Genomic DNA, 20,741 nt, shown 5'->3' on the forward strand with positions numbered 1-20,741 from the left:
CTGGATGGCAAATGAAAAACATAATTACCACACATGTGAAAGTCTGTGAGTTCAGAGGAGCACAGGTCGCTGTGGAGTTTGGTTCCTGGGAAAAGTCTTCACTAAGGAAGTGCCATGTAAGTAAGGTATTGATACACGGCAGGGAGACAGAAACACAACCTGATACCCAGGAGAGAGATAACGTAGAATCAAGACCAGATTAAGAAGAAGAAAATCTGGGTGGCTGCCTGGATTGCCTATTATAAGAGGCACTATAATATCATCAGAAATACAACCAACTGTGCATGTCCATACTTCTCTCCAGGGTAGTATTAGATGTGATTGGAAGTAAAACTCTTATGAATTATGAGGAAACCCCAAAGATGCACGCTCAAATAACAACACATGGCCACCTAACTTCCTTCTGAGAAGGCAGGGCTGGGTAAGCACAGGTTTGTGGTGAGAATGGAACTGCTGATGTTAAAGATGTTAAAAGAGGATGGGGGCACCCCCGGTGTTCCTCTTCTCTGATCTTCCCCCAGTCAGCCGTCAGCTTCTCCCATAAATATAAATGTTAAACAAACATTTAAAGAATAATGGTGTAACAGGATGTCAATTAATGGGCCTGCTCTGGGCACCCACATGTCTCAGTTCAGCCCTGCTTCTAGAGATAAGCAGTAAGGAGGAAAAAAAGAGAAAGATATTCCAGGTTTTTGTGATGGCACCTGTTAATGTATCTAAATGCTATTAGAAGCTATTTGCATTTTTGCAAGTTCCGTAAGTGTACAACTGCTGCAGCTGTGTGTGTGAGTGTGTGTGTGTGTGTGCCTGTGCTGGAGAGACAGAGAGAAGGCTCTCACTGTAAATCCAGTGATGTTGAGACACCCATGGGAAGCAGGTCAATGACCCCTGAGCCTGGCTTCCAGTCGTCAGGAGCAAGGCCCTTAAACCTTCTAGAGGAATGGATAAAGAAGATGCGGTACATATATACAATGGAATATTACACAGCCATAAAAAAAGAATGAAATAATGATATTTGCAGTAACATGGATGGACCTAGAGATTATCATACTAAGTGAAGTAAGTCAGAAAGAGAAAGACAAATACCATATGATATCGTTTATATGTGGAATCTAAAAAAATGGGTACAAATGAACTTATCTACACAACAGAAATAGAGTTACAGATGTAGAAAAAAACTTATGATTACCAGGGGGTAAGGGTGGGGAGGGATAAATTGGGAGATTGGGATTGACATATACACACTACTATATATAAAATAGATAACTAATAAGGACCTACTGTATAGCACAGGGCACTCTACTCAATACTCTGTAATGGCCTATATGGGAAAAGAATCTTAAAAAGAGTGGATATATGTATATGTATAACTGATTCACTTTGTTGTACACCTGAAACTCACGCAACATTGTAAATCAACTATACTCCAATAAAAATTTTAAATAAAAATAAAAAATGAAAGTCTCCCTTTGACTCACCTGGCAGGCAAATGGATAAAAATGGAAATCATCAGGGCCGGGGCGTGGTTAGGTGAGGATCACAGCACTCTCTGGGGGAAATGGCTGACAGTGGGGGATGGGTAGTTTTAAATACAGCAAGACACGCGTTGGGATTGTTCTCTTGACTAGTCTCTAGAGGTTGATGCTGGTGGCCTGGGGTTGCCCAGAGTCTCGGTGCTCACATAGAGCACAGAGCTTTGCAGTCCCCTTAGTTCAAGGTTGTAAAGGTAGAAGGCCGTTTCCACACTTGCCTTCACCTGTTGGAGCACAGAATGAAAGTGTAACAAGGCCACAGGAACGCAGAGGTCATAGGTAGCTCCTTGTGATCCAGAGCCCCAGTGTCACCACAGGACTCTGGGGACAGGATTATCACAGAGACAATAAAACTGCTTGATGAGGTCAGGGCCACTGAGGACAAGAACAAGATGGGCAAATCCAGATGGACATTCTTGAGCCCATATGAGACCCCAGGAGCTCCAAAGGACAGAAGGAAGGTGTGAGGGGTTGGAATACCCAAAGGTTTTTTTTTTTTTAAACATCTTTATTGGAGTATAATTGCTTTACAATGGTCCAAAGTTTTGAGGAGAAGATTAAGTCAAAGAAATACTGCTTTGGGACTTCCCTGGTGGCACAGTGGTTAAGAATCTGCCTGCCAATGCAGGGGACACGGGTTCGAGCCCTGGTCTGGGAAGATCCCACATGCCACGGAGCAACTAAGCCCGCGCACCACAGCTACTGAAGCCCATGCGCTCTAGGGCCCACATGCCGCAACTACTGAGCCTGCATGCTGCAACTACTGAAGGCTGGGCTCCTAGAGCCCATGCTCCTCAACAAGAGAAGCCACCGCAACGAGAAGCCCGCACACCGCAACGAAGAGTACCTCCCGCTCACCGCAACTAGAGAAAATCCACGCGCGGCAATGAAGACCCAAAGTAGCCAAAAAAAAAAGAGAGAAATACTGCTTTGTTGCAAATAAGATGACTCTACTGTACACACCCAACACCAGATGGTGGTTCTTGGGAAACACAGGTGTGTGTACATGACTGGACTTACTGAGCTTACAAGGATGACACATTCATATCTGCACAGCTGGAAATCCCAGATGACTGCTCATGTCTTGAGGGGCTTCTTAGAGAGAAGTAGACGGCTGGCTCGTTGTGGGTCTGCTCATCAGCAAGGCTTGGAGAGGCATTTCATTGCTTTTCCCATCCTGGGGTTTCTGGTCCTGATGGCACCTGGAATAACTAGCCTGATGCCAAAGTGAAAGTAGAACCTTCAGGAAGGCAGAGTAAGTGGGTGTTGATGTGATCAGAGATTCTGTGGATTAAGGGAAAGTCCCAGGACTTAAAAACATTTCTTCCACATGAGCCTGTGCCAGATATCTGAGAACCTGCCGTTAGAGCCATGCTCTGTTGGTCTTTAACATTGTTGGTGGCACACTGGCGTATTTTTCTGGGTGAAGGGTTACTTCTAGATACACTTGAGTTTATTTTTCCATTTAATTATTAAAATAGATACTGCAACCACATGGTGCAGACATTAAATACGTAACTTTTTAGTTCAGTTATATACATAAAATGTCACCCTCTTACTCCTGTCCTTCATTGTTCAGTTGCTGCCTATATCCTTGTACCACCATGTTATTAGTGTTCTGTGTATCCTTCTAGAGTTTCTTTTTGCACAGATGAGCAATATATTGATAAATAAATATTCTCACCTCCCCTTTTCACCCAAAAGTAACATATTATAAAACTTTGCTTTGTCTTCTTTTGGAGGTTGTGTTTGTTTAATTTTTTGTTTTATTTTTGTGTGTTGTTTTTAACTTAAAAATTTTTTACTTAAAAAATGATTGTCTTTGACACCTTTCCATATCAGAAGTTTTCTTATTATTTAAACAGTTGGATGGTATTCGATTGTATGAGTATACCATCATTTTTAAAGTAGTTCCTTATCACTGTAATTTAGGTTGTATAGAATATTTTGCTATTGCAAATAACTTGGCAAGAATTGAACCAGGAGAGACTTCTCACAAAGTTCACTTTGTACATGTGTAAGTATATCTGTAAAATAAATTCCCAGAAGTGGAAAAGGATATATAGATTCATAGTTATGATAGATATTGTGTGTCTGAGTGTGTGTATGTGTGTGAATTTTTGTTACTTATTTTGGAATCATTTTAGGTTTACAGAAAAGTTGCAAAGGTAACACTGAGTTCTCATTTACGCCTAACAATACTGTATGTTTTTTATACATGAATTAAAAATTTTTATGTAGTCAACTCTATCCATCTTTTGCTTTGTATTTTCAACTTTTGCAGAAAAATAGTCCCTGATTTTTTAAGGTTATTTTTCGGTTTCTTCTTTTACATTGAATTATTTAATTCATCTGAATTTATTTTGGTATACCATATGGAGAGTGAGGTAGGGATATGATTTAATTTTTTCCTTTTTAAATGAAAATTTCCAAGTAACCTAGCACCTTTCATTGACTGATTCTTCCCTTATCTCCTGGTATGCAATGTCTGCCTTTATTATATATGAAATTTTTATTCACACTTGGGTTTATTTGTGGACTCTCTATTCTGTTACATTGATCTGGTTTTTAAGTACTGGTGTTTTGGGGACAATTTCATATTTTAATTAGCTCATTTTTCTCTTGGCTTTTTAGCTGATTTTGATAGGTAAGCCACTATATTTACATTATTTTTGTTAATAGTGGTAATTTTGTTTCCTTTTCAAAGAATATTTATTGCTCTTGCTTTTGTCCTTTGTTTTATTCCATTGGCTAGAACTGAGGAGGAAAAAGATGAGATCTAGTGCACAAACCAAGGGGCAGTTTGGTTCCTCTCCCCTCAGGAGGGGAGAGGAATCCCTGTTTCCACTGGGGCAAGAGGGAAGGACAAACCGGCTCAGAAAAGTGGAAAATGGGAAGGTAGGGAGTTGAAGTCCTTCTATTCTGACAGATGATGTCTCTGTGGATTAGGAGGCAGATTGTCTTCTTTTTTTAAATTATTTTTAATAGATCTTTATTGGAGTATAATTGCTTCACGGTACTGTGTTAGTTTCTGTTGCACAACAAAGCAAATCAGCCATATGCATACACATGTCCCCATATCCCCTCCCTCTTGAGCCTCCCTCCCACGCTCCCTATCCCGCCTCTCTAGGTGGACACAAAACACCGAGCTGATCTCCCTGTGCTATGCTGCTTCTTCCCACCAGCCAACTACTTTATATTCAGTAGTGTATATATGTCGATGCTACTCTCACTTCACCCTCCCACCCCATGTCATCAAGTCCATTCTCTATGTCTACCTCTTTATTCCTGTCCTGCAACTAGGTTCATCAGTACCATTTTTTTTTGTTGTTTTTTTTTTAGATTCCATATATATGCATTAGCATACGGTATTTGTTTTTCTCTTTCTGACTTACTTCACTCTATATGACAGATTCTAGGTCCATCCACCTCACTACAAATAACTCAATTTCGTTTCTTTTTATGGCTGAGTAATATTCCATTGTATATATGTGGCAAATCTTCTTCATCCATTCATCTGTTGATAGACATCTAGGTTGGTTCCATGTCCTGGCTACTGTAAATAGTGCTGCAATGAACATTGTGGTGCATGTCTCTTTTTAAATTATGGTTTTCTCAGGCTATATACCCAGCAGTGGGATTGCTGGGTCATATGGTAGTTCTATTTTTAGTTTTTTAAGGAACGTCCATACTGTTTTCCATAGTGGTTGTATCAATTTACATTCCCACCAACAGTGTGGGAGGCTTGGAGAGTCATGCAATATTGTGAAATATTTGTTAAACATTTCTTGTGTTTTCTCAATCCGTGCTTCCATTCTATTTCCAAGATTCTGGATTATCTTTACTATCATTACTCTGAATTCTTTTTCAGGTAGATTGCCTATTTCCTCTTCATTTATTTGGTCTTGTAGGTTTTTACCTTGCTCCTTCATCTGTGACATATTTTTTCCCCATCTCATTTTTTTTTTTTTTATCAGTGGGATTGTGTTCCTGTTTTACTGGTTGTTTGGCCTGAAGCTTCCAACACTGGAGTTTATAGGCTATTGGGTAGAGCTGGGTCTTGGTGCTAAGATGAGGAACTCTGTGAGACCTCACTCCAATGAATATTCCCTGGAGTCTGAGGTTCTCTGTTAGTTCAGTGGTTCGGACTCAGAGCTCCCACTGCGGGAGCTTCCCCCCAACCCTGGGCTCAAGATCCCACAAGCCGCATGGGGTGGCAAAAAAAAAAAGAGAGAGAGAAAAATAACAAAGTAAAAAAATAAAATTAGACTAGGAAGCTAACAGATATGTTAGAAAGAATGTAAAAATAAAAATATAGATGAATCAACAACTGGAAGGTACATCAGTACCACAATAGTAAAAAAGAGGAGAAGGAAAGGAAAAAAAAGAAAAAAATAAAAAGGTGGGGGGGAAGGCCTTGGCTGTGGAGAGCATGGCCTAAGTAAGGGTGAAATTTGGGTGGTGGGCGGGGCCAATGCTCAGGATCCACAGGGCTGGAAAAGGCCCTGGGGGCTGTGGGGGTGGGATTTAGGCTCAAGGAACAGAAGGGGCCCAGGCGTGCCTCCCACCCCTGGTCTCAGAGGGCAGGGGACCTCGCCTGGGAGCATAGCAGGCTTCCTGGGCTCAAGTGGGCAGGGCAAACACCCTCCTCTCCTCTCCTGATCCTCCGGTCTGGGGTCCCACCTGCCTCTCCTAATCTCCCCCCAGGGTTGTCTTCTTAAAGAGTGTGTATAGTGAAGTGGAGGAGGGAAATGAATGAATGAGCTACTTCTTCTGGGGAGAACTACAGGGGAATAAGTGTCCTCAGAATAAGAACCAAGTTTTAGTTAATATGAGAAGGTAAAAGAAACATTGTGAGAAGAGGCTGGGAACTTAAGGGAGTGTGTTTTAAAGGGCACATGGAAATGTTTAGGAGTGAAAGAAGCAGCAGAAGTTTGGATCATGTAGAGAAGGCTCCAAGCATTATGGGCATGAGAGCATTGGTGAGGAAAGGTGGTCATGGAAGCTTCCAGTTGGGACCTGACCAAGGATGACAGGGCTGTGAGGCATGGACATATTCGTGGGTACAAAGTATCTGAAAGGAGCCGTGTCAGAGTCCATGGTGCACAGGCAGGTGTGGAGCTGGGGAGAAGTGGCTACAATGGGAATTGATTATTCTTCTAAGGAGGTCCCAATCCAAGAGAGCAGACAAGGAACAAGCTCTTCATCACATGTTAAACTTTAGCTGAAGATTTCCATTGCTAGCCAAAATGGAGTGTGCTCGCTATAGCCTCTCTCTTCCACTGATTTCAACAAAAATTCTAGACTAAATAGAAAAAGCAAATACCTTAGGGCTCTGTGAAAATAAAGAATAGCAGGTAGATTGGGAAGGGAAGCCCAGACTTAAATGACAAGTATCACAGTGAGTTTCTTAGTTTTTTGTTTGTCTTTTTTTGTTTGTTTTTCTTCTTTATCTCCTGGCTTTGACCCGAGGGGGAGAGGCTGAGTTGCTGAACTGCACAACAGGTACAGTCAGCAAAAATTCTGAGCAAAACCCCCTTTTTCTGGCCATAAGACTAGGTAAAAGTGCCCTTATGAGCCAGAAAGTGTAGAAGAAACTTCATTGTTTTCTCTATTTTTTCTCTCTTTTCTACACCACTGCAGTGACAGCAGTGGTATGGACACATAAAACTGGAGAAGAAAGCTCCTGTGATCCTAAAATCAGCACAAGAATGGTGGGGACAATTCTCAGTATTTTTTCTCTCTTTTCTCTTGTCACTTTGCCCCTAGGGAGGCCCCATCACATGGAACTGTGTGACAACATGGGGGTATACGAAAACTCTTAGAAAACCTATATTTCTTGTCAAAGGAAACAAGACAAGAAACGCATCAAATTGGGGGGTGGGGTAATTTTATAGAGAAGAGAGCTGGAGAAGCAGACACCATAATTCTGTGTAGGAACCAATACAAACCCCAAGCTCACTTTTGAACAGCACACATGTGGAACAGATCCAAAGAAGCATAGTGAAGACTTTGAGTAATGAACTATGATATAAAGACTGACTAAGTCCCAGAGTAAACTCTGAGTGGCACATGCCTGGATAGATTCATCAAACTGATGTTGGATCTACCACCCCTAAGTAGGTAAAACTGAACCTGCAGTCTGAACATAATCAGGTTGATTGCCTGTTAAAACAAAAAATAAGTAAATAAACATTCTCCAGAGGATTTTAACAGGACTCAGACTTTCACAACATACTATTCAAAGTGTTCAGGATACAATCTAAAATTACTCAACATGCCAACAACGAGGAAAATATGGCCAAGGCTCAAGAAAAGGCAATTTGCAGATGCCAACCCTGGGAATACCTAGATATTGGAATGATCAGACAGAGACATTAAAGCAATATTATAACCACACTCCATGAGATATGGATGTATACTTTTGACAAGGATATAAAGACAGACATTCTCATCAGAGAAAAAGAAACTACTTTTTAGTGTAGAACTAAAAGATATGATATCTGAAATAAAGAATTCACTCAATAGCAGAATGAAGATGACAAAGGAAAAAGTGAGTGAATCTGAAGGTAGATCAATAGTGATTTTCCAATCTGAAGAAGAGAGAAAAAACAAATTTTCAAACAAATAAATTTAGCTTTAGGAACTTGTGAGATGATATCAAAAGTTTAACATTCATGTCATTGAGTCCCAAAATGAGAAGAGAGATATGGGTACAGAAACAATATTTGAAGAAATAAGGGTGAAAACCTTCCAAATTTTGTGGAAAATATAGATTTACAAATCAAAAATATCAGTGAACCTCAATCAAGAGAAACTCAATGAAAACCAGCAAATCATAACCAAATTGATAGAAAACATATGGTAAGAAAAAAATCTTGAAAACAGCCAGAGAAAAATGATATATTACATACAAGAGACATTAGTCAAATAACTGCAGATTTCTCATCAGGCACCATGGAGGCCAGAAGACAATGGAACAGAACCTCTAACAATCTGAAAGAGCTGTCAACTCAGACATTAAACCCATTGAATATAACCTTCAAGGCAAATAAAAGACATTTTCAGATTAAGGAAAAGTAAGAATTTGTTAGCAGAAGATCTGCTCTAAAAGAAATGCTGAAGGATGTTCTTCAGCCTAAAAGGAAATGATACCAAAGGGAAACTTAGAACTTCAGGAATGAGGAAAGATAAAGAACAACAGAAATTCTAAAACTCTGGATAAAAATCATGGGCTATTTTTCTTGTCTTAAGTTCTTGAAAATATGTGTTATCATTAAGAGCAAAAATTGTTTCATATTGTTTAGTGCCACTGGAATTCTCATACATTGCTGGTAAGAATACAAACAATATAGCCATTTTAGAGAGCTATTTGGCAGTTTCTTATAAAGATAAACATACACTTACCATATAACCCAGAAACTCCATTCCTAAATATTTACCTTAGAGAAATGAAAACTTATGTTTATACAAAAACTTGTATGCAGATGCTTAGAGCAGTTTTATTCATAATCACCAAACTAGAAACAATCCAAATATCCTTCAATTGGTGAATGGATAAACAAACTGAGTTACATCCACACAATAGAAAATAGTCTACAATTTGTATGACCTTCTGCAAAAGGCAAAACTATACAGATGGAGAACAGTTTGTCAAGGGTCAGCGGTTGAGGAAAAATTTGACTCTAAAAGGGCAGCTTAAGGGAATTTGGGGGAGTGATGGAAATATTCTGTACCTTGATCATGGTGGTGATTACATGACTTTATACATTTCTCAAAACTCAGAACTGAACACCAAACAAGTTCATTATTCTCAATGTAAATTTATAAATATTTTTTTAAAATTTAGCAGTCTGTTATTTCTTCAATTTCACATGTCCCTTCCTTAGGTAAACATACATATTTCTAAAAGCTGAATGCAAATGGGACTCTCATATATTTCAATATTTAAAAATTCACCAAGCAGGCTTACTTTTAAAAAGAATCTTAGTGTGCATTCTTTCGTGAGGTAAACTTAGTGCATCTGATATGCACTATTATCTATGTAAACCAGAGTTTTGAATTTCATCATCTGCTTAAAGTGAGGTGAATCTGCAACTGTGATGATCTCCCAGGATATTCTTTTTTCCCCTGTAGTTCTAATCAAGAGCAGGTTGGTTAAGTTATTCTCACAGCCTTTCCAATACCACGACAGGAAGAAAAAAAAAGAGTCAGAGCAGTCCTAGGCAGTTCAAGTCCCCAGGACCGGCCATTGGAGAAACCCACATTCTCTGCCTTAGTGAAGAGGACACCAGGAGACAGGGCTCGGGTGCCTTGTTGCACCAGGACTTGCCCTTTCTTAGACTGTGCTCACAGCTAAAAGTCACTGGGTCCTGAGCCCCTTTGAGCTGGCTCACGGCCACATCCCTCCTCTCATCCTGTCAGCCCTGATGTCAAGTGCAAACAGCAACACCATGAGAAGGAGGAAGTCGCCTTTGTCTCAGCCTGGTGCTTAGTGATGTATGACAGAGATGACACCTGTTCAACAAACCAGGTAAACTTTGTGCACCTTGTTCTGGCTCCCTCCTCCTCCACAATTAACTCAGGTGCTCTGCTCATCAGTTTGCATATCCTGGTCACGTTTCCTCAGGCCCCACTTTCCTGAGCTGTGTTTCAGGTTCAGTAGTCTTTCAAAAAATCACAGACAACTCTGCCTTTGCCCTTCTAGGATGGTGTTCCTCACTTTGCTCAGTAACTTCCTGGAAAAACAACGGATGCAAATATTATCAATCACAGAGCATAATAGATGCCTAGGAATATAGGCATCCTCTATAACGCAAACCAGTGTGGCTTCTTCTACAAACTGAAGTCTCCTTTTGCAAAGAAGCTAATCCACCCCTCTTGCCACACACACACACACACACACACACACACACACACACACACACACACACACCAATTTCTCTGGCAACTAAATCCTTATTGGCATAGAGTGGAGGTTTTGTCAGGTGAGCAGTCTAAGCAGTCTAGCAGTCACTCTCCTGGGTTCCTAAAATTCCCTGTGCTTTAATGCAGTGACTCTGGGAGACATAAGCTTGAACTTAATGGCTGGGTATCAAAACCAGTCCTGGGAGCTCCAAGCTCCTGACGAAGCATTTCCTCCTCTTTCTATAGCATACAGATGCTTCTGCTTATCTCCCAGCTTCATCCAGCCCTCCCCACCTTTACAGAAGGAGAAGGTAGTGCCATAACTCAACCCAAGGGGAGGATATTCTTACATAAAACATGCATTTAGTAAATAAGAGGAAATAGACTGTAATATGAGTGTCCTCTCATATTACCAACATACACCAAGAGTTTTTCTTTTTCTGGGGCTCTCACTGCAACTGGAAAAGATCAATGGATACGGCTAGATTTTTAAAATAAAGTATAAGTCAAATGTAAATTGTTAATTTCCTTATTACTGAGAAGCCAAAGAGTATCCACTAATGAGAAAGGATCCACAGAACCCTTTTTCCAATCCATTCTTCATCCTCTGTCAGGCTCACCCTATGCTATCTGATCTAGCTGTTGAAGGAAAGTAACAGGTCAGGAGGACTGATAAACCCCCAGGCCCTGCCTCACCTGGCATGGCAAGCCAGCTCACCCTTAAGGATTCCATACCTGCACCAGCCATAGGAGTGGAACTGTTTTAAGAACTTTATAGGCCTGTGTCCCTAAGTCTTCATCCCACACCAAATCAAAAAGTTTTAATTTACTCACATCCCACGTTAAATGCAACTTCTACGTGGCTATATAAGAGCTAGAAGCAGTTAAGTCACTGATATAATGTTTAATAGACATTTAATGAAATGTTCATTAATTTTGATTTTTCAGTTTTCTTTTCATATTTTGAAATCAATACATTTCTTTTTGGTTTCCAAGCATTCCCACGGTTCCCTGCAACGCTGGTACTCCTAAGGCACTGAATCTATAGTGCTTAATGGATACAAGGGTTTTGCACGCGGGAACGCGGGAATGGTGTCTCTGGGCCAAATCCTTGCGACATCCAGCTCAAGATAATTTTACATCTTTGAAAAGAGAAGAAACTCAGGGCCCTAACACCCACTGGCAGTTGGTTTCATTTATATTATTCACTCAATCTTTACAACAGTCTTTTGAGGTTTTAATTATCATCCTCACATAACAGAGAGGAAAAATAGAGCACAAACCATCTTAGTGACTTGTCCAAGGTCCTACTGCTAGCAAGCAGGCTTTTGAACCCAGGTCTCAGGGACCCAAAGTCCACAGTTTTCAGCTGAGTCATGACCCCTGCAGGTACTGTGCAAGGTGCTAGAAACACAATGGTGAACCCAATCAGACTTGATCCCTTCCCTCATGGATCTAGAGACCTTACTCGTACAAATGGTCTTCAACTTAGCCAATTTTCCTTGGGAGATTTTCCTTCAGGGTTGTTTCATGCATATATCTTGTATAGACCCAGCTTGAAACCTAGATCTTTGAGTAAAGCCTTCTCTGTACTCTCTCACTCCCAAGCAAAATAGCATGTGGCATATAATAAGCATATGTCAAAATAATTCATGCCTCCACTCTTGGGCGTAAGGCAAAGAAACACATGGGAAAAGTTCCCAAACTATGAAGGATCTGCAGCACAATTATCAATCTTAAAAAGTTAAAATGCATGCGCATGCCTTGATACAGATCTGAATTACAGATACAAAAGGTTTAGTTCAAGACTCCTAGAGGAACCCAAGGTAACTCAATATCCTTTGGAAATGCTGCCATTTGAAAAAATTGTGGTACTCTAAGAGTCCAGAGGCTGAGACAGATGTGGGTTTCCAGTTTGAGTGGTGAGAGATGAAGTGTGTCTCGGATATTAATGAATATTAGATGCCACCTTGTGGCAAGAAATAGAAATTCAGCAAAAAAAAAAAATGTGATTGCTCTGAGAATCAAATACTACTATAGAATTGTGTCCATAAGTAAGTGACACAGTCCATCCAAGTGGAGACAGTGTATTCACACATTAATCCTCAAAACACTTTTTTTCTCTAATCTATGACATCCTTACAGACATAATTCTTAATGCGCACACACACACACACACACACACACACACACACACACACACACGACATTTACAAACCTCCTGAACACCCCCCTCCTCCACTCTACGGGGCTGGTTGTCACCTCACCCTAAATCCAGTGCTGATTAACCCCTAAGGCATTCCAAACTCAGTGGGACTCCAGAATTTTGCTAAAAACAATTAACAATGATTGTTGCTTGAGATGGGAATGCAAAAATAGTAGGAATGCAAAATGGGACAGCCACTTTGGAAAACCATTTGGCAGCTTCTTACAAAACTAAAATAATCTTACCATATAATTCGATAATCACTTTTCTTTCAACCCAAAGGACTTGAAAACTATGTCCTCACAAAAACCTGCACATAGATGTTTATAACAGCTTTATTCATAATTGCCAAAACTTGGAAACAACCAAGATGTCCTTCAGTAAGTGAATAGACCAAAAAAAAAAAAAAAAAAAAACTGTGGTACAACCAGGCAATGGAATATAATTCAGCGCTAAAAAGAAATGAGCCATCAAGCCATGAAAAGACATAGAGGAAACTTAAAATGCATATTACTATGTGAAAGAAGCCACTCTGAAAAGATGAAATACTGTATGATTCCAAATATATGACATTCTGGAAAAGTCAGAACTATGGAGAGAGCAAATCGATCAACGGTTACAGGGGTTAGGAGGAAGTAGGGATGAATAGCAGAGCACATAGGATTTTTAGAGCAGTGAAATGACCCTGCATGACACTATAATGGTGGACACATGTCATTACACATTTGTTCAAACCCATAAAGTGTACAACACCAAGAGTGAAACCCAAGGTAAACTATGATCTTTGAGTGATTATGATGTGTCAATGTAGGTTCATCAATAGTAACAAATGTACCACCCTGGTCAGGGATGTTGATAATGGAGGAGGCTATGCATGTGTAGGGCCAGAAGGTATATGGGAACTCTCTGTACCTCAATTTTACTGTGAACCAAAAACTGTTCTAAAAACTGAAGTATGTATTTTTTAAAAGTTTAGACATACAGACCCTACAATTTTTTAAAAGGCCACAGAAAAACCTCATTGTGTCTTCCTATAATTATGTACAATGTGAAAATGAGGGCCTTGTTGCGATCACGTTCCCCAAGCTGCAGGCTCTCAATGTGACCTATTTTGTTTCAGGCACTGGACCTGGAGCTCAACACAGACAACAGTCGTCACTCAGAATTTAGAATGACATAGGCAAATTATTTAATTACCATTGCATAGAGATGCAGCAATTAAAAACATGTTAAAGACAAGGATGTGAGATACATTTACATGCATCATTTTCCTATACCAAGTTCCTGGATTTTTATATTTTATTTGTAGAGTAATTTAGGAAGTGAGAAGTAAATATCAGTAAAGCAAAATGATAATGAATGATTCCTTTTGGCAGGTACGCTAAAAGGCCTGTGAAGATTTTCCTTCTCATCTCATATAAAAGCATGTAATCATACTTTAATTACAGACTTAGAGACTGGATTGAGCCTGTATTAAACGAGCATAGACTATTGCAGTTGGAGTAACTATTACAGGTCATCTGACCCAACCCTTTCATTTTCCAGATGAGGAAACTAGACCAGAGAGATTAAATGATATGTCCAAGGTCACTCAAATTTACCCCACTAGTTAGTGACCACCAGGACTAGTGTCCAGGCCTTTGGACTGCACCCATCTGCTATGGTTTAATGGTTAAAATTAACAAGAGCAAATAAATTACTTCATTATATTAACAATAAAAAAATTATTCTCATTTTAGTATTCACTATAAGGTAATTACATGCTTTTCAAATTTGGCTTTTAGAAACTTGCTGATCTTAGAAACAAAAGAATTATAGAGGCCAAGGTGGAAATACAAGATAGCATCAACAAACAAAGATTTTTTATCTAAGTCAAATCAGCAAAAATAATCTCTTCAAAATAGGAAGCAGAATCAAATGAAGCATGACAGTAGGAATCTAAGAACATTTGCAAATGAGTGCTCTTGGCAACCCTAGCTCACTGGAACACCAAGAGGCTTAGAACCCCATGTTCCATGCTGTGTGAAGGGAGTTTTTCTATGATGAATAACAGGATCAGGGTTTGGTCCAGTATTTCCATCTAGAACACTCTTTGTTCCCAGCTGTTCTTCCCAGTACAGTTATCATCTCAGTGTCATTAATCATAATCTTCTTAATGTGTAATTTACCCAGGTCTCATTCATATCATGAGTTTGAGGGGAAACATGAGAGGGAGACATACAATTGGCCCTCAACCCCTGGCCCCTGCCTAAAGACTGTAAACTGACCATAGAGGTTCATTATTATGGACATAAAGTAATCCATAGATAAGACCACTGGAATTGCTAGAAAATAAGCAAGAACCAAAGGAAGCTGCTAGCACTTGGGTCTTATCAGCTTCCAGGCTGGTGATGTTCTTCTAGTCCTGGGCCAAGGCAGTTGAAATTTGGACATTGCTTTGAGTCCCCAGCTACTTCTGTTGTCAAGGACTTTCACTACTGAAAGTGGTTTCTACCAAAAGCCATCTACAGATTCAATGCAATCTCTATCAAATTACCAATGGCATTTTTCACAGAATTAGAACAAAAAATTTTACAATTTATATGGAAACACAAAAAAACCCAAATAGCCAAAGCAATCTTGAGAAAGAAAAACGGAGCTGGAGGAATCAGGTTCCCTGACTTCAGACTATACTACAAAGCTACAGTAATCAAGACAGTATGGTACTGGCACAAAAACAGAAATATAGATCAATGGAAAAGGATAGAAAGCCCAGAGATAAACCCACACACCTATGGTCACCTAATCTATGACAAAGGAGGCATGAATATACAATGGAGAAAAAACAGTCTCTTCAATAAGTGGTGCTGGGAAAACTGGACAGCTACATGTAAAAGAATGAAATTCTAACACTCCCTAACACCATACACAAAAATAAACTCAAAATGGATTAAAGGCCTAAATATAAAGCCAGACACTATAAAACTCTTAGAGGAAAACATAGGCAGAACACTCTTTGACATAAATCGCAGCAAGATCTTTTTTTGACCCACCTCCCAGAGTAATGAAAATAAAAACAAAAATGAACAAATGGGATCTAATTAAACTTAAAGGCTTTTGCACAGCAAAGGAAACCATAAACAAAACAAAAAGACAGCCCTCAGAATGGGAGAAAATATTAGCAAACAAAGCAACTGACAAGGGATTAATCTCCAAAATATACAAACAGCTCATGCAGCTCAATATCAAAAAAATAAATAACCCAATCAAAAAATGGGAGGAAGATCTATATAGGAATTTGTCCAAAGAAAACATACAAATAGCCAAGAGGAACATGAAAAGATGCTTAGCATTGTTAATTATTAGAGAAATGCAAATCAAAACTGCAATGAGGTTATCACCTCACACCAGTCAGAACGGCCATCACCAAAAAGTCTACAAATAATAAATGCTGGAGAGGGTGTGGAGAAAACGTAACCCTCCTACACTGTTGGTGGGAATGTAAACTGGTACAGCCACTATGGAGAACAATATGAAGGTTCCTTAAAAAACTAAAAATAGACCTACCATATGACCCAGCAATCCCACTCCTAGGCATATATCCAGAGGAAACCATAATTCGAAAGGATGCATGCACCCTGATGTTCATTGCAGTGCTATTTACAATAGCCAGGACATGGAAGCAACCTAAATGCCCATCGACAGAGGAATGGATAAAGAAGATGTGGTACATATATACAATGGAATATTACTCAACCATAAAAATGAACAAAATAGTGTCATTTGCAGAGACCTGGGTGGACCTAGAGATTGTCATTCAGAGTGAAGTAAGTCAGAAATAGAAAAACAAATATCGTATAGTATTGCTTATATGTGAAATCTAGAAAAATGGTACAGATGAACTTATTGGCAAAGCAGAAACAGAGTCATAGATGTAGAGAACAAACTTATGGTTACCAAGCGGGGAAAGAGGGGTGGGATGAATTGGGAGATTGGGATTGACATATATACACTACTATATATAAAATAGATAACTAATGAGAACTTACTGTTTAGCACAGGGAACTCTACTCAATGATCTGTGGTGACCAAATGGGAAGGAAATCTAAAAAAGAGTGGATATATGTATACATATAACTGATTCACTTTGCTGTGCAGCAGAAACTAACACATTGTAAAGCAACTATACTCCAATTTAAAAAGTGGTTTCTATAAAGCGACACCCATTAAAACTTTGTGAAGCCCAGCACTACAGAAAAAAATGGCATATGGGTATCCATAATTATTTTCATTAAAATTTGTACATTATTTGATTCCAAACTTTACACAGATACAATCAGGCAAAGGGAGAAGATTTGCTGCACTATTTCACTCACCTGATTGCATGAAGCTCAAAATATGAATGTTGAGATATATATTTGTCACCTGTCAACCCAAGCTAGAGGTATCCTCTAAGAGAATATTCTCACTATTCAGCAGAAGCCAGAATCTATATCTAAACACCCACAAACAATAGGAGCAAGGGCTCCCAAGACCACTCTTCATTTATTCTTTTTTTTTCCTTCGTTGACTATAGATTTATTGTTTTCCCAGTCCTGACAAGTTAAATGTCTGAGTTTTAAAATTATGTATGTATGTATTTAAATTTTTATTTTTATTATGAAACAAAACAAAAGTATGCAGAATAATGTAATAGACATCCATGTATTCACTGTCAGAACTGAACATATGTTAACAGTTTGCCTTATTTGTTTCACACTTTTTTAAAAAGATGAAAAAAATCACAAATATTTGGAAAGACTTCCCTCATTCCTTCATTTCAATTTGCTTTTTTAAACTTAATTCTGTCTCTGAGATTTATCCATGTTAATCTACATGGCTCAAATGTTTTCATTTAAACTGTTGTATAGTATCCCAGTGTATGAGTAAATCAGTTTATTATTTATTCTCCCAACAAGCTCAATTTTTTGTGTTATTATCAAGGCTGAAGTGAATATACTTGTATGTATCGCCTTATGCCCAAAGTGAGTTTCTTTAGTGTAGAACTCTAGGCGTGATATTGTTGGATTTCCAAGATGAAGATCTATACCTTTTCTGTTTGGTTTATTTCTAAATTTCATGTAGTCTTTGTTGCTAGTGTAAATATCTTTTAAAGACTGTATTTTTAGATTGGTAAAAAGGGAATAATAGGAATGTTGGAATAATAACTGATTTCTGTTTATTAATCTTGTATCTAACAACATTTCTCAACTCATTATTTTAACAGTTTATCTAATAGTTCTGACTTTTCTATGTGATTTTCATCTGTAAATAATTTTTATTTCTTAGCTCTACGTATACAGTTTTCTTATACTGTCTAGTACAAGAAACTCTGGTACAGTGTCTAATCGGAACAGTAGTAGAAGCATTCTTGTTTTGTTCCTGACTTTATGAGAATGTTTCTTACATTTAACCATTTGGTAAGATGTTGCTTATCAGTTCTTGGTATATTTCTTATATCGGGTTAAGACAGTCCTATTTTATTTTAAAAATACTTTGTATGATGAATGTTTGTTGAAACTTACCAAAAAGTTGGTACCATTGGGGATTCTTTTGACCATATGTTATTTTTCTCCTTTAATTTAATGTGCAGGAGATAGTTAACATAGCAGCCTTGAAGCTGCTATCTTTAAAAGGACCTGCTTGCAACGATGGCCTCCTGCTAAGGTGTGAGAACTTGACTGCTGAAACATTCTCTAACTGGTATAGATGTTTCACTGTGGCTAGGTTGTTTGTACACTGTGATTTATGGTGAGCACCTGATTTCCTTCTCGGAGGCTAGAAATTTGGTACTTGAGGGCAGAGAATGCCTGTGTGACCAGACCGCCAGTAAAAACCCTAATTTCTGAGTCTCAAATGGGCTTTTCCAAAAGGCTTCATTTTTCTTCCTGGAGAAAGAAGTACACTCAAGTGTGTCTCTTCCTGGACTGGGAAGGGGAAGCATAGGAAGCCTGTGTATTGATTTCTCCAGACCTCACCTATATCTTTTTCCCTTACTGAACCATCTAGTTGTATATTCTTGCTGTGTTGTTTATAATAAATCTTAGCTGTGATTACAACTGCTTCTGATTCCATCATCTCATCTTGGGGGACCCCTGAAACACTCAATAATGCAGTAATAATGTACACTGATAGATATTCTGTGTTAAACTGTTCTTACATTCTTGGAATAAATCCTGTTTCGGCATGATGTATTTTTTTATATCTATTTATTTAAGTTTTGGCTGCATTGGGTCTTAGTTGCAGCACGCAGGATCTTTCGTTGGGGCATGCGGGCTCTTCATTGCGGCGCGTGGGCTTCTCTCTAGTTGCTGCTCCCGGGCTTAGTTGCCCCACTGCATGTGGGATCTTAGTTCCCCCACCAGCAGTCAAACCTGCGTCCCCTGCATTGAAAAGTGGATTCTTAACCACTGGACCACCAGGGAAGTCCCTGGGCATGATGTATTTTTTAATTGCTTGATTCAGTTTGCTAATTTTTAGGTGAAATTTTGCATCTATATTTATAAGTGAGAACCGTCTGTAATATTCCTTTCTTTCACTTTCTTTCTCTAGTTTTAATATCATGGTCATATTGATCTCAGCAGCTTTGTAAATCCGGCTTATAAAACCACTTGAGTTTGGACTTCCCTGGTGGCGCAGTGGTTAAGAATCCACCTGGCATAGCAGGGGACATGGGTTCAATCCCTGGTCCGGGAGGATCCCACATGCCGCAGAGCAACTAAACCTGTGCACCACAACTACTGAGTCTGCGTTCTAGAGCCCGCAAGCCACAACTACTGAGCCCACGTGCCACAACTACTGAGCCTGCACGCCTAGAGCCTGTGCTCTGCAACAAGAGAAGCCACAGCAATGAGAAGCCCACGTGCCTCAACCAAGAGTAGCCCCCGCTCGCCACAACTGGAGAAAGCCTGCATGCAGCAACGAAGACCCAACACAGCCAAAAATAAATAAATAAATTTATTTAAAAAAAAAAACACTTGAGTTTGAAGAAAGGAGAAAAAAAGATGAAGAATTACTCTAACCAATATTAAGTTTCATTATATAGGTATAGTAGTAAATAATCTTTCTCTTTTTTATGTTTTATTCTTTGATTTATGTTTTATGTTTTTATATTATTGTTTTATTTTTAAATAGTTTTTTTTTATTGTCAATATTCCATTATCTGAATTTCTGGTGGATATATTCCAGTTGTTTGTTATGATTATTGAATTTAGCTTTCATTGGTGTGTAATTGTAGACTGCAAACTCATCTTTGGCAAGGCTTACCTTCCTAAATTGTTTTACCTATTTTACTGCTACTTCATACTTTTAGCTGTTTGTTGTGGGAGGATTTTCAGTTGATCTTAGTCTTCCACATTGCAGAAACCGGAAATCAAACCCAACATTATTTGCTTATCTGCTGTTGATGTTAGAGGTAACTTGGCAAGGCTGCTCACCTGACCTTCTGAGAGAGCACTGCTTGTTCTGCCAGCAGTTTTTGTGGGTTCTGATCCATCTGCTTCCACGTTAGGCCAGACTTTCGAGTCACGCATCCCCTGGCGAAACATGCCGTATTCTCCAAACTGCGAAACGGTTGGTCCTCCCACAGACACTGCCTTTCCTGGCCCAACACATCCCAAATAGTCAGGGCCACTTGGGCATTCCTGGGCCAGTCAGGGTATTTCACAGGCAGCTTTAGCCATTCCATCTCATACTAAATGCCTTGTAGGAGGGTCTCACTGGCAAGGCCAGAGGCTTCCCTCCTGCAAAAACTTGGCAAGTAACATAGAGGTCAGAACACGTTTCTTGGTACAGTCCTGAAAACTTCAACACTGGGTCTTCTAGAACAGCTTTGTAACTCTTTTGTTCTCTCTTGCCTTCCAAACTTCCTATTTTAAAGTGCACATTGATGTCCAGGTCACAACGGTAGATGTAGTGAAACTTCTCCGCTTCCCCCATGCCCCGCTCCACCCACCCCGGGCAACAGCAATACCTAAGGCTGAAAGCAGGGTGCTGGGCAGACTCTGGGACTGAACTCCTTCATTTATTCTTTTTAAACCACCTGTTCTCTTAAAGGAAGCCACCAAAAGCCAGGGTGA

The 20,741-nt window shown here is 39.3% G+C and overlaps 1 long non-coding RNA gene across 1 annotated transcript; it reads left to right on the forward strand.

Moving 5' to 3' along the window:
• Positions 1–952: 952 nt before the first annotated feature.
• LOC309633715 lies at positions 953–19,621 on the forward strand. The gene is made up of 2 exons (XR_014247682.1): positions 953–2,018; positions 2,076–19,621. It is a non-coding gene; the product is annotated as an uncharacterized lncRNA (long non-coding RNA).
• The last annotated feature ends 1,120 nt before the right edge of the window (positions 19,622–20,741 follow it).

Source organism: Balaenoptera borealis, assembly GCF_965194805.1.
Source record: "Balaenoptera borealis genome assembly, chromosome: 8".
Taxonomy (NCBI): Eukaryota; Metazoa; Chordata; class Mammalia; order Artiodactyla; family Balaenopteridae; genus Balaenoptera; species Balaenoptera borealis.